This window comes from Carcharodon carcharias, chromosome 19 (assembly GCF_017639515.1).
Source record: "Carcharodon carcharias isolate sCarCar2 chromosome 19, sCarCar2.pri, whole genome shotgun sequence".
In the NCBI taxonomy this organism is placed as follows: Eukaryota; Metazoa; Chordata; class Chondrichthyes; order Lamniformes; family Lamnidae; genus Carcharodon; species Carcharodon carcharias.
The window spans coordinates 60,219,323-60,246,183 of record NC_054485.1 but is presented as its reverse complement, the minus strand read 5'-3'; positions in this window follow the sequence as shown (position 1 = coordinate 60,246,183).

Genomic DNA, 26,861 nt, shown 5'->3' with positions numbered 1-26,861 from the left:
CTCTCTCAGGCCACATCACTTTTCTCTTATTCTGCACCATGGGCTTAAAAGGCTGATGCTCTACTGTCCCTGGACCCCAACCTCCATGAATGGGTAATCAGCATCTCGAAAGGCTGCAGCACTATCAAATTCCAGCCTTTGCATTGTGTACTCCTCTTCTGCTGGCCATCCCAGCATATCAGGCCTTGGTAGGGCCAGCAAACAATGGCATTATGGAGTTTATTCTTACTCAGCTACAGAGTGCCTAGGTAGCAGTACAGCATATTATTGGCTCTAAGGTCTAACTTGGTAACTCAGGTAGAATTTCCACACTGTCTTTGAGATTTCTCTCTTCTTACTTTCCACTGTCGTTCTTGGCTTTAATCGGAGTGATGCTCGGAAACGGGTTCTGTCGTTGAAACTCCAACTCTTTTGCACCTTAGTTGGGCTAACCTGTGTCGCATTCTCTGTACTGGGTGAGCGCTGGATACTTGGGGTTGATGCTTGCTTGCTCCTCATGCTCTGAATCCTTGGACTATTCATCTTCATTCTATCTCTGAAGCCTAGCTTCTGGTTACTGAAACATGGTAGAAAAGCATGAAAATCCTTGTATCCATCAAAATTCCTTAACCATTACAAAGCCAATGTATTTAAAAATATATGTTTATATATTTAAAATATATTTATACCACACATGTAAATATGAACAAAATAATTTAGGAACAGGGAAAGTGCATAACCATCAGGAAGTCTATTCTTATTGCGATTAATCACATCCACTTATCTTCTCAACATAATTCTATTAAGTCCAGAAACATATCACATTGTCTGATAATTTATTTCAAAACTCAATCACTGTTTATGTGAAAAAGTTCCCATGACCTCCATTCTTATACTTAGCATCCTCATTTTTAACCTGTCTGCACCTGAGAGTTTAACCCTTCACCACACTTTACTAGAATCATATTCACAATCTTCAAATCTTCAGTTGGCTGAACTTCCAGGCTAATCCTGTCCAAGGAAGAGCTCCAATTTCCATAACCTTTCTTCTGGACTTAAAATTCCTAAAGAAAATGTTGAAGATAAATTTCCAGTCTTCATATTTATGATGCCAAAAACATTTTAAACTTGTTTAAAATATTTGAAATGTGTGGTATAAGTAGGATAGGATCTGAGCAGCAGTGAGCTAGAATGTTTATCTTTACTATAATAAAAGAGCTGAAGAAAAGTCATACGGACGTGAGATACTGACACCGTTTCTCATTCCACAGATGCTGCCAGACCAGCTAAGTTTTTCCAGCGTTTTCTGTTTTTATTTCAGATTTCCAGCAACTGGAGTATTTTGCTTTCATTTTAGTGTATATCTTTGCTTTCATTTTTGTCCTTAATGCACTTGTTCACCAGTTTGTCTCACGTCCCAAGGTATCTATCCTGGATCATCACTGCCCAGGATAAAGCCTTGGTTATGTTTCAAAATTACAATTTTATTCAAAGCTTTGGAAGCATAGTTTAGTGTTTTACTTTGTTTACTTTATTGGAAATTGCTGAACAGAGAGACATGTTGCCGAGGCTTTTTGTCTTGCACTCATCAGGACAAATGCAAGAATGCCAAATTTCAAAGGATCACGACAATTACAGGAGAAAAGGGGTGCTGATTGATTGACAAGTCAACTCTGATTGGCCAATGGAGAAAGCAACAGGGACTATAGGCTCCCTATGCTTTGGGGTAATTTTTTAAAAAGTACAATGCTTGAACATATTCCTTTTGTTTGCAGAGAACGGGTAAGAATGCATGTCGCTTCTAGCAAGTGTTAATGACCCACGTTACGAGCTTGACTGATTATCTTTAATTGGTTTTTCAGCAAGTGCTGCTAACTGTGGTTCTCTGCAAACAAAAGAAATATATTGAGTTTGTCCTGATGGCTGCAAGATGAAAAGCTTCAGCAACATGCCACCCTTTTCAGGCAATATTCAAGTTCTCTACAACCAACCAGGAAAGACAATCTCAATCACATGCACCAACCAGGAGAGAGAGTCTCAATCACACACACCAACCAGGAGAGAGTCTCAATTACACACACCAACCAGGATAGACAAAAACAGAAAATGCTGGAAAAACTCAGCAGGTCGAACAGCATCTCTAGAGAGAAAAAAACAGAGTTAAATGTTTTGCGTCTGTATGACTCATCTTCAGAGCTAAAGAGAAGTAAAAATGCAATGAAATCTGTACTGTTTAAAGGGGGTGGAGCAGATGAAGCTGGATAGAAAGCCAGCGATAGGGGGGGGGCAAAGCAGAGATTGGCAAAGATATCATGAACAAAAGGACAAAGGAGTGTTAGTGCTTGCGGTACTGGCTAAAGGAGGTGCTGCTGGTGGCATTAAGGTCAAAAAGCAGAATGCGATAACAGCAGGACAAGTGTAAGTACTCTGGAAAAAACAACATGAACAAGTGACAGATGGCCCCAGTGTGGGTGGGAGTAGGGGACGGTGGTGTGAAAAAGATTGAAAATAGGATAAAAAATGGAGATAAAACAATGGACTGAAGATGTTGAACTCAATGCTAAGTCCTGAAGGCTGTAAGGTGCCGAATCAGAAAATGAGGTACTATTCCTCCAGTTTGTGTTGGGCTTCACTGGAGCATTACAGCAGGCCAAGGACGGACATGTGGGCATGAGAGCAGGATGGTGTATTGAAATGGCAAGCAACAGGAAGGTCTGGGTCATGCTTGTGGACAGACCGAAGGTGTTCCACAAAGTGGTCAACCAGTCTGCGTGTGGTCTCTCCAATGTAGAGGAGACCGCATTGGGAGCAGCAAAAGCAGTAGACCAAATTGAAGGAGGTGCAAGTGAGGCGTTGCTTCACCTGAAAGGAGTGTTTGGGCCCTTGGATGGTGAGGAGGGAGGAGGTAAAGGGGCAGGTGTTGCACCATCTCCGATTGCATGGGAAGGTGCCGTGGGGGGTGGGGGATGAGGTGTTGGGGGTGATGGAAGAGTGGACCAGGGTATCCCAGAGGGAACGGTCCCTACAGAATGCCAATGGTGGGGTGAAGGGAAGATGTGTTTGGTGGTAACATCATGCTGGAGTTGACGGAAATGGCGGAGGATGATCCTTTGAATGCAGAAGCTTTTGGGGTGAAAAGTGAGGACAAGGGGACCCTATCATGGTTCTGGGAGGGAGAGGAAGGTGTGAGAGCAGATGCGCCGGAGATTGGTCAGACATGGTTGAGGGCCCTGTCAACCACAGTGGATGAGAAGCCTCAGTTAAGGAAGAAGGAAGACATGTCAGAAGCACCATTTTGGAAAGTGGCAGTATCGGAACAGATGCGAAGGAACTGAGAGAATGGAATGGAGTCCTTACAGGGTGTGAGGTGCTGTAGTTGAGGTAGCTGTGGGAGTCAGTGGGCTGACTAGGCTGGGTTTTGCTTTTATCCAACCAGGAGAGAGTCTGACTCACACGCACCAACCAAGAGAGAGAGTCTCAATGACATGCACCAACCAGGGGAGAGTCTCCATCATACACACCAAACAGGAGAGTGTCTCCATCACACGCACCAGCCAGGAAAGAATCTCAATCACATGCACCAACCAGGAAAGAGTTTGACTCACATGCACCAACCAGGACAGTCTCAATCATTCAGCCACTAAACTGGAAACAGGATGGATCACACATGAGCAAAATGAAACAGGAAATGGATTTAATCAGCATGTGATAAAGAATTGAGTTTGATCACAAGTAATATTCAAAATGGCCTCAATCACATGTGGACCAAACAAGAGAGAGATTCAATCACACTAGCCACAAATGGATAAACGCTTTATATGGGAAAACCAGCACTGGATTCCGTCATATATGCAGAACAGGAAATAGAATCGAACATGCTTGTGTAAAACAAGAAACGCAATATTTCATGTTTAATTAAAATGGCAGGTGTGCTAAAACAGACAGATGCTAAATTGACTTAATTATATGACTGAAATAGGAAACAGGTTCAATCATAGATAGGAAACAGAATACAGGCTTATCAAACGTGGAATTCTCTGCCACTAAATGTTGCCGAATAAACCAATACATTATTTTAAAAGAAATGATAGTTTCTTGAAAAATATTTAAGGAAATGGGGATGGAAAAGAAGAGTGGGGTGAGACTGGGTGGCTTGTGGGAAATACACCATACCAGATTCACTGTTAAAATGGCCAGTTCCTATGTTGAAATGTTCTTTGACTCTATAGCATATAGATGGAGCCACTCTTGAGCACACAGGCAGCAACAGGCAAATACAGCTGGTTACGGAATAGTGCACTGCTGGTTCCATAATGGCGGAAAGCCAGTCCCGGAATGGTGTAAAGCCAGTGCCGGTGTGGCGCACAGCCAGGCCTGGAATGGTGCACTGCCAGGCCCAGAATGGTGCAGTGCCAGTCCCAGAATGGTGCAAAGCCGGTCCAGGAGTAGTGCACAGCTGGACCTGGAATGGTGCAAAGCCAGTCAAGGAATGGTGCAAAGCCAGTCCCAGAATGGTTCAAAGCCAGTCAAGTAATGGTGCACTGTTGGTCCTGGAATGATGCACTGTCAGTCCCGGAATGGTGCATAGCCGGACTCCGAACGGTGCACTGCCGGACCCAGAATGGCACACAGCCACTTCCGGAATGGCGCATAGCCAGTCCTGGGATGGTGCACAGCCAGACCCAAATGGTTCACAGCCAAACCCGAATGGTTCACAGCCAGTCCCAGAATGGTGCACAGTCAACCCCAGAATGCTAGAGGTGAGATACCTGCAGATAGTTGTAGAATGGTACATTAGCCAATATACAGTTGTACATCCAGGCTTATAGATTACACTAAGTTAAGAGGGACAGTATGGGTAGAGTCATAGAGTCATAGAGGTCTACAGCACAGAAAAAGGCCCTTCGGCCCATCGAGTCTGCGCCGGTCAAACAAGTACCTAACTATTCTAATCCCATTTTCCAGCACTAGGCCCATAGCCTTGTATGCCATGGCATCATAAGTGCACATCCAAATACTTCTTAAGTGTTATGAGGGTTTCTGTCTCTACCAACCTTTCAGGCAGTGAGTTCCAGATTCCCACCACCCTCTGGGTGAAAAAATTCTTCCTCACATCCCCTCTAAACCTCCTGCCCTTTACCTTAAATCTATGACCCCTGGTTATTGATCCCTCCACCAAGGGGAAAAGTTCCTTCCTGTTCTACCCTATCTATGCCCCTCATAATTTTATACACCTCAATCATGTCCCTCCTCAATCTCCAGGGAAAATAACCCCAGTTTATCCAATCTCTCCTCATAACTAAAACTCTCCAGCCCAGGCAACATCCTGGTAAATCTTCTCTGCACTCTCTCTAGTGCAATCACATCCTTCCTATAATGTGGATTCCAGAACTGCATGCAATACTCTAGCTGTGGCCTAACCTGCGTTTTATACAGTTCCAGCATAGTTGTTCTGAGAAGGTTCACTAGGCTGATTCCAGGGATGAGGAGTTTATCTTATGAAGGAAGATTGAACAGGTTGGAGTTTAGAAGAATGAGAGGTAATCTTCCTGAAACAAATAAGATTCCGAAGGGCCTTGACAGGGTAGATGCAGAGAGGATGATTCCTCTCTTGGGGAAATCTGGAACCGGGGGCACAGTTTGAAAATAAGGCATCTGTCATTTAAGATGGAGATCAGGAGGAATTTCTTCTCTCAGAAGGTTGTTAATCTTTAGAATTCTCTACCCTAGAGAGCAATGGAGGCTGGGTCATTGAATATATTCAAGGCTGAGTTAAACAGATTTTTGATCTACAAGAATGTCAAGGGTTATAGGGAGCAGGGAGAAGGTGCAGATAAAGCCATAATCAGGTCAACCATGATCTTAAGGAATGGCAAAGAAGGCTCGAAAGGCTAAATAGCCTACTCCTGCTCTTATTTCTTATGTTCCGATGTTCTCTCCCTTGCCTCCTCCACCGTCACCTCCAACAACAGATGTGAAGAGCTCACAGACTTTTTTATCACTAAAACTGAGATTATCCGATCATATACCTCTGCCACTTCCCTCCCTTCCCCCAGCCCACTGGGTCAAACTTCCTCTAAGGTGCTCTGCCCTTGCTCTGAGCTCACATCTTTCTCTAGTTTCTCTCCTATCTCCCCTCATGCCCTCTCCAAGTTCATCTTGTCCATGAGATCCACCTCCTGCTCCCTCAATTCTATTCCCACTAAATAGCTGACCACCGAACTTCCCTTCCTGGCTTCCATGTTAGCTGATATTGTTATTGGTTCTCTCTTCTCAGATATTGTCCTTCTCCCCTTCAAATCTTCCTTCAACATTCCTCTCCTTATAAAAAAAATCTCTTGACCCCTTTGTCCTTGCAATCTACTGCCCCACCTCCAACCAGCCTTTCCTCTCTGAAGTCCATGAACATGCTGTTGTCTACTAACTCTGTGCCCATCTTTCCCAGAACTCCATGTTTGAATCCCTCCAATCAGGTTTCCACCCTAGTCACAGTACTGAAACTGTTCTTGTCAAAGTCACAAATGGCATCTATCACAGAGTGACAAAGGTAGACTATCCCTCCACATCCTTCTTGACCTGTACTTTCAGCCTTTGACACAGTTGACCACACTATCCTCCTCCAACGCATCTCCACCGTTACCCACCTGGGTGGGTCTGCCCTCACCTTGTTCCATTCTTACTGTTCTAATCATAGCCAGAGAATCACCTGTAAAGACTTCTCTTCCTGCTTTCATTCTGTCACCTCCAGTGTCCCTCAAGGATCTATCCTTGGTCCATCTTATTTCTCATCTACATGCTGCCCCTTGGTGACATCATCTGAAATCTTAGTGGCAGGTTCCACAAGAACATCAACAACAGCCAGCGCTACCTCATGATCACCTCGCTGGACCCCTCCATTGTCTCTAAATTATCAGACTGTTTGTCTGACATCCAGTACTGGATGAGCAGAAACTTCCTCCAATGAAATATTGAGAAGACCTAAGTCATGGTCTTCAGTCCCTGCTTAAACCCCATTCCCTTGCCATTGATTCTATCCCTCTCCCTGACAACTGTTTGAGATTGAACCGCTTTTGGCGTACATGACCCCTAGTTGAACTCCGAACCACGTATCCATGCCATCACTAAGAGTGCCACTTCCATAACATTGCCTGACTCCACCCTACTCCAGCTCATATACTACAGAAAACCTCATTGATGCCTTTGTTATCTATGTTACCTGCAGTTCACATCAACTCCTGTTCACCCATCATGTGTATGCTCTCTGACCCACAGTGGCTCACGTTATTTTCTAATATTTCTATTGCCTCATTCCCTGTCTCCGTAACTTCCTCCAGACTTAAGACCTTCTGAGATACCTGTGCTCCTTCAATTCTACCCTGTTACACATCCCTTTGTTTAATTGTTCTACCATTGGTGGCTGTGCCTTCAGCTGCCAAGGCTTTAAGTTCTGGAATTCCCTCGCTCAACCTCACCTGCTCTCTACTTGGCTTTTATCCAAGACATTCCATAAAACTGCTTTGATCAAACTTTTGGTTATCTGTCCTAATCTCTCATGTGGCTTGGTGTCAAATTTTTGTTTGATAACACTCCAGTGATGTACCTTGGAATGTTTTACTATGTTAAATGTACTACATAAATGCAATTTATTCTTGTTATGTTGAAGGTTCACAGGATTTACTTGCTTCAGCAGGCCAGTCAGTCCATCTCAGTTTAGCCACTCAACTCCCTACACAGCAATCAGCTCTTTCTTAAATGGGTTCTCTATTACCATTCTCCACTCTGACACTGTCACTCTCCAGACCCAAAAAATCCACATTAAAGTGCACTGTAAACAGTGAATTTCATATAAAACTAGGGTCTGGATTTAATCCTGAAACTAAATAGTTGGCTCTTTGTTTTGTTTTGGTGAAGAGAAATTAGTTGGTTACAAAATGTAGAATTTTGACTGATTGGGTGCAACCGTCCAACTCAGTCCTTTGATACTGAGTTAAATAATTTCCCAGTGTCTTTTGCTCCCATTGCATTATCAACAGATGTTTAAAAATAAACATACTTTCAGTGTCAGGTCACAAGAAAGGAAATTTGGAAAGCCAGTAAATCAAACGCTTGAGAGAAGAAAACTTCTCTTCAGGGATCTCCTGCTGGAGCTCATCTATCAACGTTCCAGGTACCATCCATGACACATGCTAAATTATCTAGCTACACTTGTTGTGATTGTGGAAGTATCACAACTGGCCTAAATGTCTCCTGCTGGAACCCGCAACTTGAATGGATATCAAGCGAGGATCGGGTGAAGAGTGACTGTAATGCCTCCACATTTGAATAACCTGATGAAATTCATTGTTCAGATCAGACTCATACATGGAGAATGGTCCCTTCAGTGTGACACTGGGGGTCCCTGGCATTTGTGCAGCTGTACCCACATCAACAATTTCAGCCTGGAAGGAAATAGAAGCAAACAAATCTTCAACTATGTGCCAGTCACTCCTTTCAAAGCAGCACATTTATTGAATCAATCTCTAGAATGGACTCTGGAGAAGATGGTCAGCATTATACTAAGTTAAGTGTCATATCTTCCACCATTTGGAACCCACCGGAGTGGGCTGAGAATCTCTGAGCATCACACAAAACAATATACCCACACCGACAGCAGCAAAGGCCATATACATTCTGAAATTCCAGATTGATAGTAACTTATTTTGAAATTTCAGAAGGATTAATAAGAAAGTACCTTTATTATCAAATAAATAAACCCATCAGCCCATGCAAGAACAGGCATAAAAAGTCATCTAACATCAAGCATTTAAGAGTCTACCTAATGGAGAGCAGGCTAATCTCCAATGTGTGCTGAAGCAAGGAATTGTAGGACTGAGGGGAGCAAGGTTCATGCAGATTCAGTTAGCTGGCATTCCAAAGGATCAGGTGACCTATCCAGGTGCTTGATACCTCCGTTTCCGTGTTGTCTGAATCCGGAAGAAATTCTTTTTACTATTAAAGAGATGACTAGGAGTCAAGAAGAAGATAAAAGCATAATGTTACTGTACATATTAGGGGATTAAAGAAGTAAAGCAGATGCAGTGTTACCTGAATTCGACTGCAGCCCAAAAGCAGACAAGTGAAACAAATGGAAGCACCTTCTTTGTGAATTGTTCCTTCATAGAGATAAATATGTGACTGCTTAGAGGGGACAGGTGCTGAAGTCTTCTTGCTGAGGATAAGCCCATGATGGCTATTTACAAGCCATAGGTTACATTTTTACTAAAGTCATCTTTAATTAATTTAGAATTCCAGTTTATTTCAATACACAGTGAGTGAAAAGGGAAAAGACATAATCCATCAGATATTAATTTAAGGGGCTGGCTAGTTTTTTCACACTGTAATGGAGACTGAATGGCCTTCCTTCTAATGCTTAAAATGGGTAATGCAATCTATTGATTTGCTCTTCATATCCAATGGCTATTGAACAATTTATTTTCTGTAGATGTTGACTACAAACAAGCTGACGCTGAAGAAATGCCCCTGTTTGACAAATTGCAACTGAGAAAAATAAAACAGTCTTCTTTTTTATCAAAGTTTCTTACCCAATGTTCAGAAGTGTACATTTGGTTGTTTACAGTAAATAATAATTCTCATTTAAAATAGCTTGTTACTTCTTAGTTAATTCAGATGTCAAAGGTTTCAGGTTTTTCTGTGGTCCATCAGCACCCCAGATGTACTAACTCCAGTCTCTGAGGAGGCCCCTGACCTCTTACTGAAACACTGTGAATTTTCCCACTTCAGGATACTAACATCTTTGTATGGGAAAGTGGCATTCAGGCCAAGATCAGATCAGCCAGGATCTTATTGAATGACAGAGCAGGCTCGAAGGGACATATGGCCTACTTCTACTCCCGGTGTTCTCTTCTCAAAGTATGGGAGTCAGTAGCATTGTATTAATGTTACTGGACCAGTAAACTAGGTGCATGAGCTAATATGCTGGAGGCATGAGTTCAAATCCCACCATGGCAGCTGGGGAACGTATATGCAATTAATTAATAAAAAGTCTGGAATAAAAAGCAAGACTTCATGATGATCATGAAACGACAGGATTGTCATAAAAACCCAGCCAGTTCACTAATGTCCTTTAGGGAAAGAAATCTGCTGGCCTTACTCGGTCTGGGCGACTTCAGACCACAGCAATGTAGTTGTCTCTTAAATGCCCTCTGAGATAGCCTAGCAAGCCACTACAGAAAAGTTGAATAAAAATAAAACCCAACAAACCACATGACATTGTCCTATTCACCAGAAGCAAAAATGGCACATGCTGCCCAGTTGACCCTGCAAAATCATCCTCATTAACTTGTGCCAAAATTGGAAGTGCTGTCCCACAGACTAGTCAAGCAACAGCCTGACATAGTCATACTCATAGAATCATATCATATCTTACAGACAATGTCCCAGACTCCTCCATTACCATCCAAGGGTACGTCCTGTCCCACCATCAGGCTAGATCCACCAGACGTGGTGGTACAGTACAGTGGTATACAGTCAGGAAGAGGTGGCCCTGGCAGTCCTCAACATTGACTCTGGATCCCATGAAGTTTCATGGCATCAGTCCAAAAATGGGGAGGAAATATCCTGCACCACCCCACCCCACCTCAGCTGATGAATCAGTACTCCTCTATGTTGAACGCCGCATGGACGAAGTACTGAGGGTAGCAAGGACAGAATGGACTCTGGGTGGGGTCTTCAATGTCCATCGCAAAGAGTGGCTCAGTAGCACCACTGCTGACCGGACTGGCTGAGTCCTGAAGCCCATATCTACCAGCAGGGCCTTTGGCAAGTGGTGAGGGAACCAACAAGAGGGAAAAACCTACTCAATCTTGCTCTCAGCAATCTACCTGTCGTAGATGAATGTGTCCATGATACTGTTCGCATCCAAACTTTACATTGAGGATATCCTCCATCATGTTGTGTGGCACCGCCACCATGCTAAATGATAGAACAAAGAACAAAGAAAAGTATAGCACAGGAACAGGCCCTTCGGTCCTCCAAGCTTGCACCGATCATATTGCCCGTCAACTAAAACATTTTGCACTTCCGGGGTCCGTATCCCTCTATTCCCATCCTATTCATGTATTTGTCAAGCTGCCTCTTAAACACCACTATCGTACCTGCTTCCACCACCTCCTCTGGCAGCGAATTCCAGATACTCACTACCCTCTGCGTAAAAAAGTTGCCCCGCACATCTCCTCTATAGTTTTCTCCTCTCACCTTAAATCTATGTCCCCTAGTAATTGACTCTTCCACCCTGGGAAAAAGCTTCTGACAATCTACTCTGTCCATGCCATTCATAATTTTGTAAACTTCTATCAAGTCGCTCCTCAATTTCCGTCGCTCTGGTGAGAACAATCTGAGTTTCTCCAACCTCTCCTCATAGCTAATAACCTCCAGGCCAGGCAGCATCCTGGTAAACCTCCACTGCACCCTCTCCAACGCCTCCATATTCTTCTGGTAATGTGGCGACCAGAATTGCACGCAATATTCCAAGTGTGGCCTAACCAAGGTTCTATACAGCTGCAGCATGACTTCCCAGCTTTTATACTCAATACCCCTGCCAATGAAGGCAAGCATGCCATATGCCTTCCTGACTACCTTATCCACCTGCGTGGCCACTTTCAGTGACCTGTGGACCTGTACACGCAGATCCCTCCGCCCGTCAATGCACTTAAGGGTTCTGCCATTTACTGTATAATTCCTGCCTGTATTAGACCTTCCAAAATGCATTACCTCGCATTTGTCCGGATTAAACTCCATCTGCCATTTCTCCGCCCAAAACTCCAACCGATCTATATCCCGTTGTATCCTTTGACAATCCTCTTCACTTTCTGCAAATCCTCCAACCTTAAGTGTCGTCTGCAAACTTACTAATTAGTCCAGTTACATTTTCCTCCAAATCATTTACGTGTACTACAAACAGCAAAGGTCCCAGCACTGATCCCTGCGGAACACCACTAGTCACAGCTCTCCATTTAGAAAAGCAGCCTCCCACTGCTAACCTGTGTCTTCTATGACCAAGCCAATTCTGTATCCATCTTGCCAGCTCACCTCTGATCCCGTGCAACTTTACCTTCTGTACCAGTCTGCCATGAGGGACCTTGTCAAAGGCCTTACTGAAATCCATGTATATAACACTCACTGCCCTTCCATCATCGATCATCTTTGTCATTTCCTCGAAAAACTCGAACAATTTAGTGAGACACAACCTCCCCTTCACAAAACCATGCTGCCTCTCACTAATACGCCCATTTGCTTCCAAATGGTAGTAAATCTTGTCACGAAGAAACTTCTCCAATAATTTCCCTACCACTGACGTAAGGTTCACCAGCCTGTAATTTCCTGGATTATCCCAGCTATCCTTCTTAAACAATGGAACAACATTGGCCATTCTCCAGTCCTCTGGGACCTCAGCCATAGCCAGTGAGGATACAAAGATTTCTGTCAAGGTCCCAGCAATCTCCTCCCTTGCCTCCATCAGTACTCTGGGGTAGATGCCATCTGGCCCTGGGGACTTATCCACCTTAATATTCTTCAAGACGCCTAACACTACCTCTTTTTTGATCTCAACATGATCCAGGCTATCTACACACTCTTCCCTTGACAAATCAACTGCTAAGTCCTTCTCTTTGGTGAATACTGATGAGAAGTATATATAGATTTAGAACAGATCTAGCAGCTCAAAACTGGGCATCCACGAGATATTGTGGCCATCAGCAGCAGCAGAATTGTATTCAACCACAATCTGTAACCTCGAGATCTGACATATCTCTCACTTTACCATTACCATCAAGCCAGAGGACCAATCTTGATTCAACAAGCAGTGTAGAGGAACATGCCAGGAGCACTAGGCATGCCTAAAAATGAGATGCTGACCTTCTGAAACTACAGCACAGGACTAATGCATGCCAAATAGTGGAAGCAGCAGATCCAATAACTGGTGGATCATGTCTAAGCTCTGCAGTCTTACCACATCTAGACGTTAATGGTGGTAGACAATTAAACAACTAACCAGAGAAGGAGGCTCCACAAATATCCCCATCCTCAATGATGGGGGAACCCAGCACATCAGTGCAAAAGACAAGGCTGAAGCATTTGTAACCACCTTCAGCCAGAAGTGCTGAGTGGATGATCCATAGGTCCCTAGCATCACAGGTGCTAGTTTTCAGGCAATTTGATTCACTCCATGTAATATCAAGAAGGAGTTAGAGACACTGGGTACTGTAAAGGCTATGGGGCCGGACAACATACCAGCACTAGAACTGAAGACTTGTGTCTGAGAACTAACTGTGTCCCTAGCCAAGCTGTTCAAGTACAGCTGAAGCATTGGTATATCTACCCAAGATGATGAAAACTGCTCAGTATGTTGTGTCTATAAAAACCAGGACAAATCCATTCTGGAAAATTATTCCCCATTAGTCTGCTCTCAATCATCAGCAATGATGAAAGGTATCATCAACAAGTGGCACTTAGTCACCAATAACCTTTTTACTGATGCTTGGTCAGGGCTCTGACAGGGCTACTCAGCTCCAGGCCTCATTATAGCCTTGTTCCAAACATGGACAAAAGAGCTGAATTCTAGAGATGAAGTGAGAGTGATTGTCCTTGACATCAAGGCAGCGTTTGTCTGAGTGATTGAATCAATGAGAATCAGGGGGAAAACTCTCCACGGGCTGGAGTCATATCTAGTGCAAAAGAAGCCCCAGGATATCACTGCATGAGTTCCTCGAGGTAGTGTCCTAGGCCCAACCATCTTTAGCTGCTTTATCAATGTCCTTCTCCATCATAAGGTCAGGAGTGAGGATGTTCGCTGATGATTGCACAATGTTCAGCAGCATTCATGACTCCTCAGATCCTGAAGCAGTTCATTCCTGCATGCAGCAAGACCTGGACAATATCCAGGCTTGGACTGATAAGCGGTAAGTAACATTCACGTCACACAATTGCCAGGCAACAACCATCTCCAAAGAGAGATAATTTAACCTTCGCCCTATGACGTTCAATGGCATTACCATCACTGAATCCCCAATATTAACCATTGACCAGAAACTGAACTGGACTAGCCATATAAATCCTGTGGCTACAAGGGGAGCAGAGGCTGGGAATTGTGGTGAATAATTCACCTCATGGCTCCCCAAAGCCTGTCCAACATCTGTTAGAGACAAGTCAGGAGTGTGATGGAATACTCTCCGCTTGCCAGGATAAGTGCTGCTTCAACAACATTCAAGAGGCTCAACACCATACAGGAAAAAGCAGTCCTTTGACCGGCACCCCATCCACCACCTTAAACATTCAATCCCACAATCCCCAACACACAGTGGCAGCAGTATGTACCATCTACAAGATGCACAGAAACAACTCACCAAGGCTCCTTTGACAGCACCTTCCAAACCTGTGATCTCTGCCACCTAGAAGGACAAGGGCAACGGATGCATGGGAACACCACCACCTGCAAGTTCCCCTCTAAGTCACACACCATCCTGACTTGGAACTATATTGCCAGCTGTTCCTTTACCGTCGCTGGATCAAAATATTGGCAATCCCTCCCTTATAGCACTTCGGTGTACCTACATCACATGAAATACAGTGGTTTAGGAAGACAGCTCACCACCCAAGGGCAATTAGGGATGGTCAATAAATGCTCCCCTTGCCAGCAACATTCACTTCCCTTGAACAACTAAAAAAATCTCAAAATGCGATTGTTGGTTTAACGTCAATTTGTTCTGAACTTGAACAGCTTTCTGCTTTAAGTTCCTATCTTCTTCGTTTGGGTTGAGATTACACACGGTCATTTCACATAATATCCCAGCAGAGAAAGGAACTCTTCATTCCATCAGATAAGGAAATAAGGACACTGGGAAATAATTTGTTTTCAATACTTAAGCAGACTTAAGCCCAGTTACTACAATAAGAAAGAATAAGCATGTACATAACATCTTATTATTTCTCTTTAATTCCCAAAGAATTTCAGAACCAATGAATTAATATTGAAGTGTTGTCACTTTTGATTTATCTCCAAATATAACAGCAAATTAGCATACAAATATACAAATCAGGAGCAGGCGTAGGCCATTCGGCCATTTGAACCTACTCCACCATTTAATAAGATCATGCCTGATTTGATTGTGGCCTCAACACCACTACCTGCCTTCTCCTGATACCCTTTGACTCCAAGAATCTCGCTACCTCTGCCTTAAAAATATTCAATGGCCCTGCCTCTATCATTCTCTAAGAGAGTTCCACAGGTTCAATATCCTCTGAGAGAAAAAAATTCTCCTCATCTCTGTCTTAAATGGGAAACCCATTATTTTGAAGCTGTGCCCCCTAGTTCGAGTCTCTCCCACAAGGGGAAACATCCTTTCAGCATCCACTCTGTAAGGCTCCTCAGGAGTTTATATGTTTTAATAAGATCACCTCTCATTCTTCTAAACACCCATGGACACAGGCCCAAACTGCTCAACCTTTCCACATAAAATAACCCCCTCATCCCAGAAATCAGTCGAGTGAACCTTTCCTGAACAGCTTCTAATGCAATTATGTCCTTTCTTAAATAAGGAGACCAAAACTGTACATAACAAGATCCTACAAACAGGATTGAGATACGATGAATACCTATCTGATCTGTTCTGACAGTTTTTTGTTGGGGTAAAAATATTAGCTAGTGTAGTGATCGTATGTAAAATCTTTCATATTGTTTTGGGGATCAAGTGACTGTACAGACAAATCAGCCCTAAGCACAGGCAATCTTAGGGGTGGAGCTTTCTAGTATGGACCTGGTTTAAGCACGTAGCTTCATCAGGAGCTCTGTAAATAAAGTTTACTGTTCCTGACAAGAAACCAGCTTGGTACACCAAGTTTATTACAATTTGTGACAAGGATAAGTAGCTCCGGCACTGCACCTCATCTCTTGAACGTTAGTATTTCACTTTTTAAGGGAAGAAAGAAAAGTTAACTCACCAGTCATGCCACTCTTCGGCAGAATCGACCTGTACGACTTGACCATGGAAGATTGGAGTCAGTACATAGAGTGCCTAGGTTTCTACTTTGTGGCGAATGAAATAATAGCGTAGGAGAAGCAGAAAACAAGTCTTCTAAGTGAATGCTGGAACAAGATATATAACCTCACCTGTAGTCTGACAGCCCCGAACGTGCCCAATTCCAAATCTTTTAACCAGCTGGTAGACTTCAAGAAGACTCATTTTCAGCCTAAACCATTGGTGATTAAGCAAAGATTCATGTTCAGCTCTAGAGTAAGGGCCCTGGGGGGGGTCAATTGCAACGTCTATCGCACAGTTAAAACAGTTGACTAAGCATTGCGACTTCGGAAGTACTCTCAATGACATGTTGCGAGATTTTTTGGTTTAAGGTGTATACGATGATGCCATTCAGTGCTGTTTACTTGCAGAAGTTAATATTGATCTGAAGTGAACCATGGAAATAGCGCTAGCAATGGAGAGCACTGAGCGGGACCTCGCAGGCTTTGCAGAGTGTGCAACATGGCAGCGTCCTTCAGTTGGGGCAGGAATCTGCCGCTGGGCATGGTGTGAAAACCAGAGAGACAGACGTGAAGCGGGAAACAGTCTCTACCACTCAAAAAAAACAAAAATAAACACTGGAAGCACCTTGCCAGCATTTCAGAAATTGATTTGTTACCGATGCAGGGGTAACCATGTATTGGAAACCTGCAGAATTAAAGAGGCAGAATGCAACTACTGTCACAAAAATGGGCATGTATTAAAGCAATACAGGGTGAAATCAAGACAGCCAATCAGACAGAAGACCAAGATGATTGAAGTGCACAATATAAGTGAACCAGAAGCTTCTGATACTGATATCTATTCCCTATACAATCTCAAGGCAGTAAAAATTGAACCAATCACCATCATCCTTCAAGTAAATGGGAAGCCTTTAGTCATGGAGGTTGACACAAGGGCATTGACCACAGTGGTGGGAGATCACATCTTTAAATACCTAAGTGAAGGTACCCAGCCACTGAATCTGGAGCAAACCACGGCTCAGCTGAAGATGTACACTGGAGAGGCAATACAGGTGAAAGGCATCACCTCTGTACCTGTATCCTACAGGCAAAATACAGCCCAGCTTCCAGTGGTTATTGTAACAGGTGAAGGACCTAGTCTTCTGGGCCACAATTGGTCAAAAGAAATTAAGCTCAACTGGTCAGAAATTTTTCAAATTAGAGCAGGAGGGATTCCTGAGCTGTTAAAAAAGTACGACAGTATTCCGTGATGAGTTGGGAAAGATAAAAGGACTACAAGCAAAAATGTACGTAGATTCGGAGGCAACACCCCGGTTCTTTAATGCCAGATCTGTCCCTTACACCCTAAAGAAGAAGGTGGATGCAGAATTGTGTCACTTAGAGCAGTTGGGAATAATCCAGCCAGTCCAATTTTCAGAATGGGCAGTGCTCATCATCCCTGTGATGAAACCAAACCAAACCATTCGCATTTGCGGAGATTACAAATTAACTGTGCACAAAGCTGCTAAATTAAATAAATAGCCAATCCCAAGAATTGAAGATCTGTATGCTAAGCTTGCTGGAAGAATATCCAACTCCAAACTGGACATGAGCAATGCATATCAACAGTTAGAGCTGCACAGCACATCTAGAAGCTATGTAACCATCAACACACACAAGGCCCTGTACCAATATACATGCCTACCCTTTGGTGTATCATCTGTCTGTGTGATTTTCCAAAGAACCATGGAAAGCCTACTACAAGGACTTCCCCGAGTTGTAGTGTACCTGGATGACATCCTGGTCACAGGATCAACAGAAGCCGAACATATGGCCATCCTAGAAGAGGTTTTAAGAAGATTTTTGAATGCTGGTGTACAATTGAAAAAAGAGAAGAGTACTTTCCAAGCAACTGAAGTCACTTATTTGGGTCATTGAGTGGATGCCCAAGGGTTGCATCCAGTAGAGGAGAAAGTCGGGGCAATCAAGGAGGCGCCCTCTCCTACCAGTGTCACTGAACTCAAGTATTTTTTGGGCATGATGAATTATTACGGTCGCTTCTTGCCAAATTTGTCTACAGTGTTAGCTCCTTTACATTTATTATTGAAGAAAAACCATAGATGGTCTTGGAAGGCACAACAAGAAGAAGCTTTCATAAAAGTCAAGAAGCTTTTACACTCATCATGTTTGCTAGTACATTATGACCTGTCAAAAAAGTTAAGATTAACCTGCGATGCATATTCCTATGGAGTGGGAGTGACATTGTCACACAGGATGGAAGATGGTTCCAAAAGATCAATAGGATATGTCTCCAGAATCCTCTCTGCAGCTGAGAAGGGTTACTCACAGCTTGAAACCGAAGGCTTATCCATAATATTTGGAGTAAAGAAGTTCCATCAATATTTGCATGGTTGACATTTCACCATACTGTCAGGTCGCAAGCCACTAATGGGTTTGTTAGTGAAGATAAAGCAATTCCACCAATAGCCTCTGCCAGAACTCGAAGGTGGGCTTTGATTTTGTTGGCATATGAGTACATCTTTATGTACAGTCCAGGTGTGCATATAGCAAATTCAGACGTGCTCAGTCGTCTTCCTTTGCCAGATAGCATTATACATGCATCAGCGCCTCAAGAAGTTGTACTTGTGTTGAATTTCCTGGACTCCTCGCCAGTCTGTGCAAAGCAGATAAAGGATCGGACAAACCTGGATCCAATTTTATCAAGAGTCCGAGAACAGGTATTGCAAGGATGGTCAAATGCACACATCCCTGAAGAGTTAAAATCATTCTATGCCCATAAAACTAAATTAAGTTGTCAAGATGGAATCTTGTTACAGGGAGCAAGAATCATCGTCCCTTTGCAAGGAAGAGAACCACTCTTGACAGAGCTTCACAGTTCACATCCAGGCTTTTCGAAAATGAAGATACTTGCATGAAGCTATATCTAATGGCCAGGTATAGAGAGTGATATAGAAAAAATGGTTAAACACTGTCTCCAGTGTCAGCAACAACAGAAGTTACCCATTTCAGCTCCATTGCTTCCATGTGTGTGGCCTGGTCAACCCTGGGTTAAACTACATATAGACTATGTAGGTCCATTTTTAGGTACCATGTTTTTAGTGATCATCAACGTGCATTCTAAGTGGATGGATGTGTTGAAGTGAGATCAGCAACATCGTGTGTAACTATTGAAAATCTGCACCAACGTTTTAGTGTACAAGGCCTACCAGAAGTCGTTGTTTCAGATAATGGCGCTGCTTTCACTAGTATGGAATTCCATGGACTTAAATGGGATTAAACATATTAAAACAGCACCATATCACCCCTCATCCAATGAGTTAGCAGAAAGAGCTGTACAAACTTTTAAAACGGGAATGAAGATATTAGCTGCAGGAATGTTAGAAACATGAATTTCACAATTGCTTAACTATTGCACGACTCCTCATGCAACTACAGGTTCAACACCATCTGAATTACTAATGAAATGCTGCCTTTGTACAAGGTTGAGTCTGGTGTTCCATAACTTAGAGGGGAAGGTAGAGAATAATCAGAGTAGTCAGAAAGTGAATCATGATATTCACAGTAAAGCTCAAAAATTTACTGTGGGACACACAGTTTTTGTGTGAAATTTTGGAACTGGACCTAGACGGGTTCCTGGTATAATTGTCTCTGAAATAGGACCATTGACATACCAAGGGGAAGTGGAAAACTGGATTGTTCGAAAACATGTGGATCATCTAAGAAGTAGAGACACCCTCCAACAACCAGTCACTCCACCTGAAATTGAAGTCAAACCTTTGATCCCTGAGGTATCAGATTAATAGAATAGACATACCTAATGTCTCTGTTGAAGTAAATAATTCTGAACTGCCATTGTCTAAGGATGTCCCTGATGCTGCAGTTCCTGATCAAGTCGATCCAGTGGAAGATTCTGAAGTCATAGAGCTACGGCACTCTAACTGAATTAGAAAACGACCTCAGAGACTTAATCTGTAATTGCATGAACTGTGTATATTTATGTTATGGATTAAGATATTCTTGTAAATAAGAGATGTAAAACAAAATTAAAGGGGGAGGAATGTAGTGATTGTAATTAAAATCTTTCACATTGTTTTGAGGATCACGTGACTGTACAGACGAATGAGCCCTAAGCATGGGTAATCTTAGGGGCGGAGCTTTCTAGCGTGGACCTGGTTCAAGCATGTAGCTTCTTCAAGAGCTCTGTAAATAAAATTAACTGTTTTTAACAATAAACCTGTCTGGTATACAAAGTTTATTACAGCTAGAACATTGAATAAACTCCTTACTCTTCTAAAGTGGCCATGGGATTTTTATCTCCATCTTAATCAGCAGGCAGGAGCCTTGGCTTAGCATCTAACCTGCAAGACAGCAGCTTAGACAATTTAGCACTACTTCGGTACTTTCCTTTTATTCTTTCATAAGATTTGGGCACTGCTTGCTAGGTCAGTAATTATTGCGCATCCAAATTGCCCTTGAGAAGGTGGTGGTGAGCTGCCATCTTCATTGGGGGAGGTGGTAGTGTAGTGGTAATGTCACTGGACTAGTAATTCAGAGGCCCAGGTTAATGCTCTGGGGGCAAAGGTTGAAATCCCACCATGGTATCTGGTGGAATTTAAGTTCAATTAACAAATCTGGAATTAAAAGGTAGTCTCGGTAATAGTGACCATAAAATTATTTTCTTAAAAATAACCCATCTGGTTCACTAATGTCCTTTAGGGAAGGCAATCTGCCATCCTTACCCAGTCCAGCCTACATTTGACTCCAGTGTGCATTAGATGATTATTTGAATAGAAACAATGTGCAAGGGTACAGGCAGGAGAATGGCACTAAGTCATAATACTCATTCAGAGAGCCGGTGCAGACACGATAGGTCGAATGACCTTCTTGTGTTTTAACATTCTGTGATTCTGTGAAGTGTGTCGACTCTTAAAATGTCCTCTGAAATGGCCTAGAAAGCCGCTCAGTTGTATCAAGCTACTGTAAAGTACTGTATGGAAGTGTTGGCCTAAGTTGTGTGTTCAAGTCCTTGAATGGGCTTTGAACTCGAAACTTTCCAACTCAGGGAAAGAATGGTACCACTCGGTTAAACTGACAGTAGAATAATACCATTATTCAAACTTCACCTCTGGAATTGAATTGAATACTGGGGATTCCCATATCCAGGGCATCCGCCAAACTTCTGTCGACATTGTAGGCACCAATTGGGAGAATCTCCAAGGAAATTTCTGGTATAGGTCTTCACAGAAAAGTAATCTCCCAGAACATATTCAAATTCCATTTACTAATCTGTAGTTCAATGCTGTCCTAGATACAGATTGTCTTCACAGAAGTCTATTCATTAAATTCATCAAGCCAAGTTTGAAGTCAATTTCCGACATTACATTAAATTTAAAACACTTTTCTTTTAGTGTCATATTATATTAAGCAGAATTAATTTGCATTTTAAAACAGAGATTGTGCCAATTTGAAATCCATTATAAATGAAAGGATTACGTTATCGTCCATGTTAGTTACTTTTGCTCGGAAATTCCCAGGGTTCTCCTGATCTCTTTCTGTGACTTCCACAAAACCCCTGGAGAATTGGCACAAATGACCAGAACAGCCATTGGACCTGTTTCTCCAGGTAGTGGGGCAATTCTTGACTTTTCTAACGGCTGCAGATTAGGACAGCTCCAAGGAAATTCTCCTCCTTTGTATGAAGGCATATTTTAACACAGGTTGCGATGTAATCAATAGACTGTCAGCCGGTCAGGGCAAACCTTGTGTCCCTTTCTTATTTTCAACTCACACTGACATTCTGAGACAGTAATGTGCCAAATCAGCCAAGCATGGCTGTAGTACGTACCTCATATGAGCTCTAAGGATTTGCCAAGGCTTCTTCAACAGCACGTCCCAAACCCGAAACCTCCAACATCTAGAACACGGTTCCCAAACTGTGGGTCATGACCCCCAATAAAGTCATAGAGATAGCATTTGGGGTTGCGAGCTTCCCCTCCTCTGAAGCAGCAACAGCAACTGTGGAGAGAAGGCTCTGGCAGGACAGCCCTGGACTCACCAGATCGAGCCAAATAGCAAAAGGGTGGATGGTGAGCCCAAAGTGCTCTTTAATTTTAGGAAGCAATTCTGGCAGCAAATGCCAAGTGGGCCCAGGATGTTTGCGAATGACAGCGTAGGCAGAGGCAGGCAAGCATTACTCAGTTAATGACTGAGTGCAGGAAATACCAGGAGACGATGAGCTGGGAAGATAAGTGGTGGCGGCTTCATACTTTACTGTCTGCCTGCTGTACAGGTTTCTTACCCTGGCTAGAGACTCTCCTTCATAGGCACCAGCAACTAACCAGAGAGGAGAGGAAACGGCGATGGAAGAGAGGCTGATTAAAGTGTGTTTGTAGGGGGGAGGGGCTGATTACTCAGTGTGGAGGAGAAGGGGAGTAGGGTGTTTCACTGAGTTTTCTCTCACCAGGTAATATTGAGAGCTTGCCTGAAAACTACATGAGTACCAATAATAATATTTTTACAAAATACTTTAAAAACATTGGTTTTCATATTTATAGGTGTGTTACATGGTGATCTATCTTTAATAATTATATAGCAAATGTTACTGTTGAGGACATATAATAAGCAGCGTTATCACACATAGAGCTACAGTAGAGGCTTTAGGGATACTTGACATAGTGTAACTTGACATATTGCTAGAAATAGAAATCTGCCTCAGCAACAGCCGAAGCTAAGTAGAACAGGATGTTCAGGCGGCTAGGCTTGAATGGCAGGTGTCAGACGATGTGATGTACTAACAGTATGCGTCTTTTCTCTATAATCACGACTACATCATTGACCTAGTTATGAAATGTATAAACATTGAACCCAACTGAGCCTCTTTAGATCGGGGTGCTAGCCTTCATTGTACTTTGGTCTCCTTGCATATACCGTAATAGAGACTCCTGAGTGTGAGTCCATGTGTTGATTCTGCTGAATCCCCACAACGTTACTATGCTACTTTCTTGGTGTTTTGCTTTTGCTGGCATCTGGGGCCATGTTAATTTTCAAGTATTAAAATGGAGTCACATTGGAAAATAGTTTGAGAAGCACTGGCCTAGAAAGACAAGGACAGAAGGCTCATGGGAATATCACCACCTCCAGGGTCTACTCCTAGTTAAACACAATCCCAACTTGAACATACGTAAGTGCTGGGGCAAAATCCTGAAATTCCCTACCTAACAGCACTGGGGAGCACCATCACTGAAGCATTAATAAGAAGTTTCTGTCTCAATCAATCTTAAAGCAGTATATGGTCTATCACTAGTAGCATGATAACACTGCCAACATATGCCCAATAACTGTCAATTTTTTGGCAGCTTGATCTCAATCTCCAATATCCTTATGGAAAATGTACCCTGTGACTGAACTTTGTCATTGGCAGTCTAATGCTGGTCCTTAGATTTCTGATGGTGATAGTTACCAAGAAGTTCAACTGGGAATTCAGAAGAAATTTCTTTACCCAAAAAGTGGTGAGAATGTGGAACTCACTACCACAGAGAATGGGATTGAAACAAACAGTATAGATGCATTTCAGGGGAAGTTAGGCAAACATATGAGGGAGAAGGAAATAGAGGGATACAATGACAGATTTGAATAAAGAAAGATGGGAGGAGGCCTGAATGAAGGATAAACACAGGCATGGACTGTTTGGGCCGAATGCTCTGTTACTGTGCTGTATATCCTATGTAACCCGATCTGATATCCCTCCTCAGCCTGGAGATATTAAAGCTAACCGTAGCATCGACCAACTGCCCAGCTATCTCAGCACAGCCAAGGGCTCGAATCTGATAACTTATGAATATGGCTCAGGACCATCTGGGGCAAGCAAATAACATAGATTGTATTTTAAAAATACATTTTAAGGTCTTAAATAAGAGTCTTAATACTTTTAATATAAGTATATATAAGGGGAAGTTGGTGGGTGATGGGGAAAAGTACAAGGTTGTGGAGCAAGTCTCAAGAGTGACGTGCACCATTTCTCAATTCTCATGTAGGCGAGGTGGTGACATAGTGGGATTGTCACTGGACTAGTAATCCAGAGACCCAGGATAATGCTCTTGGGACCCAGGTTCGGTGGTGGAAGATGGTGGAATTTGACTTCAGTAAAAATCAGGAAATAAAAGTTGAATGAAAATCTAATCAGTTCCAGGACATCGCTACAGGAGTTCCTCAGGGTAGTTTCCTAGGCCCAACCATCTTCAGCTGCTTTATCAATGACCTTCCTTCCATCATAAAGTTAGAAGTGGGGATGTTTGCTGATGATTGCACAATGTTCAGCACCATTCGCAACTCCTCAGATACTGACGCTGTCCATGTCCAAATGCAGCAAGACCTGTATAATATCCAGGCTTGGGCAAGTAACATTTGCACCACACAAGTGCCAGGCAAGAAACTTGACACTATCCAGGACAAAGCAGCCCACTTGATTGGCACCCCTTCCACAAACATTCACTCTCTCCACCACCAACGCACAGTAGTAGCAGTGTGCACCATCTACAAGATGCACTGCAAGAACTCACCAAGGCTCCTTAGACAGCACCTTCCAAATCCACGACCGCTACCATCTAGGAGAAGGGCAGCAGGTACATGACCTGGAAGTTCCCCTCTAAGCCAATCACTGACTTGGAAATATATTGCTGTTCCTTCACTGTCGCTGGGTCAAAATCCTGAAACTCCCTCCCTAACAGCACTGTGAGTGTACCTACACCACAGGGACTGCAGCGGTTCAAGAAAGCAGCTCACCACCACCTTCTCAAGGGCTCAGCCAGTGATGCCCACATCCCATGAATTAATAAAAAAAACAATGCAACACAGTCGATGTAAAATTGCGATACCTCAAAGTGTGAAGAGGGTATTTTTGGGTCGGCAGATTTCAAGTTGAGCACAATTAGCCGATGAAAGGGAGACCCTAATAATCATGAGGCAACTTGATGAAAACTATCTCAATTGTGTTCTCTTCTCCATGGTGAATCCCACAAGGCAGCAGCTTTGCTCCCTGCTGCATGGGTCTCATTACATTGAGATCCCAGCAAGGTCAGGAGCTGCTGTTCATTCTGTGCAGTTTGCCATCTCCTGGTCATTCAATGCAATTTGCCAATAGCTGTCAGAGTCAGAGGTAAAGGGTGGGAGGGAGATGGATGCCTCCAAGGGGCATGGCTGGTAGATGGCTCCATCCTCCAGGGTCATGGCTGACAAGGACTCATGTGGTAAGTCTTTCTATGCTGCCAAGCAATGGTCTCTCTTTAGAGTTTCGAGGGTAATGGAGGCAAGCTGAATAATATTAGGGGGAGAGATCTTGCACATGGCTCTTATCACCCTGGTCAAGAAGCAATGTCTCCATGCACAGTCAAGTATGAATGGGAGGAATACTCATCTCTGTTCCTCCAGGATATCCTTCACCTGGAAGGAATGGTGTGGGGATGCCATGTCTGGACAGAAGCCAAGCACAGGTCTTAGCCCTGGCCTGGTGACTCTGAGGTGGAGGCAAATCTGAATAGAATATGCTCACTAGATTGATTACTACAATTCATTTGGAGATCCACTGAGGCCTCGATCATGCAGGCTCCAGGCAACCCTGCCTTTCTACCGGCTCTCAACTATATGAGGAGGAGGAGGGACAGGCACAGGTTGGCACAGGGCCAGGAGGAGTAACAGGAAGACACAGCGGAGCCTCAAGAGGTTAAGGATGCTGGCGACCAGGTGCCAGTGCGACCTTGAGTACTGGCCTGACCATGGGTGTACCTTAGGTGGTGCAGCTATCTACAGATGAGTGAAAGGCAATGACAGGGACGCATTAGAATGTTCTGGAATGTGGTTGCACACATCTGCCAGCTTGTCCACAATGACCTGCGGCTGCAAGGACTTGGAGACAATCCCATGCCAGTGGCATTAAATGTCACTGCTGCCTTAAACTTCTTTGCCAGTGGCTCCTTCTAGGGCTCCACTGGGGACCTGTGCAGCACCTCCCAGTCAGCAACACACAAGTGCATTTGGAAGGTTGCTGATGCCCTATTCAGGAGAGTGCATCAATTTGTCCATTTCCATAAGACATAGGAGCAGAAATTAGGCCATTCGGCCCATCAGGTCTGCTCCGCCATTCAATCATGGCTGATACATTTCTCAACCCCATTCTCCCGCATTCTCCCCATAACCTTTGATCCCCATACCAATCAAGAACCTATCTACCTTGGTCTTAAATACACTCAATGTATTTCGTGTTAATCAAAAAGACAAATAACCAAGGCCATTAATTCCACCTGGATCCCAAACGACTGTTGGGTTTTGCAGCAATCTCAGGTACCCATACGTATAAGGAGCTGTTGACTGCATACGTGTGGCCTTCAGAGCTCCCTGGCAACAGCCAGTCACATTCATCAATAAGAAAGATTTCAACTCTTTGAATGTACAGCTGATATATGATCACAGAAGGCAAATCCTGCATGTTTATGCTCGGTTCCCAGGGACCTTTCATGACTCAATCCAAGGTGCCACAGGTCTTTTGGGAGCATCAGCTATTTTAGGGCTGGCTCCTTGGGGACAAGGGATACACCAGTTCGCCATCCACAGAGTGCTGCTGAGGAGAGGTATAATACCACACATGCCTTCACACGCGATTGGGCGGACGATAGTCTTCCTAAATATGAGGTTCAGATGTTTGGACTGCTCAGTTGGGGCTCTCCAATACTTACCACAAAGAGTGTCCCAGATCACTGTTATCTGCAGCACCCTGCACAACTTCGCCCTCCAAAGGGGAGGATGTCTTGGCTGGGGGAGACATGAAGGACTGAGATGTCTCCTCTGATGATGAGAA